Here is a 362-nt window from a genome sequence, read left to right on the forward strand (position 1 = left end):
GAATCTGAGGCTCATATAGAGACCATAGAGATTCCATTAAACCTCCTTCTGCCATTCATGAGCTCTGAAGACTATTCTTCCTCTGAAGAGGATGAAGATGTAACTGGAGAGCAAGTTGCTCAATATCTAGGAGCTATCATGAAGCTGAATGCCAAGTAATTTGGTAATGAGACTTGGGAAGGTGAACCTCCCTTGCTCATTAGTGAACAAGATACCTGGGTTCAGCAAACTTTACCTCAAAAGAGACAAGATCCTGGCAAATTTGTAATACCCTGTACCATAGGCACCATGACCTTTGAGAAAGCTCTGTGTGACCTAGGATCAGGCATAAATCTTATGCCACTCTCTGTAATGGAGAAGCT

The sequence above is a fragment of the Arachis duranensis genome, chromosome 6, assembly GCF_000817695.3.
Source record: "Arachis duranensis cultivar V14167 chromosome 6, aradu.V14167.gnm2.J7QH, whole genome shotgun sequence".
NCBI lineage: Eukaryota > Viridiplantae > Streptophyta > Magnoliopsida > Fabales > Fabaceae > Arachis > Arachis duranensis.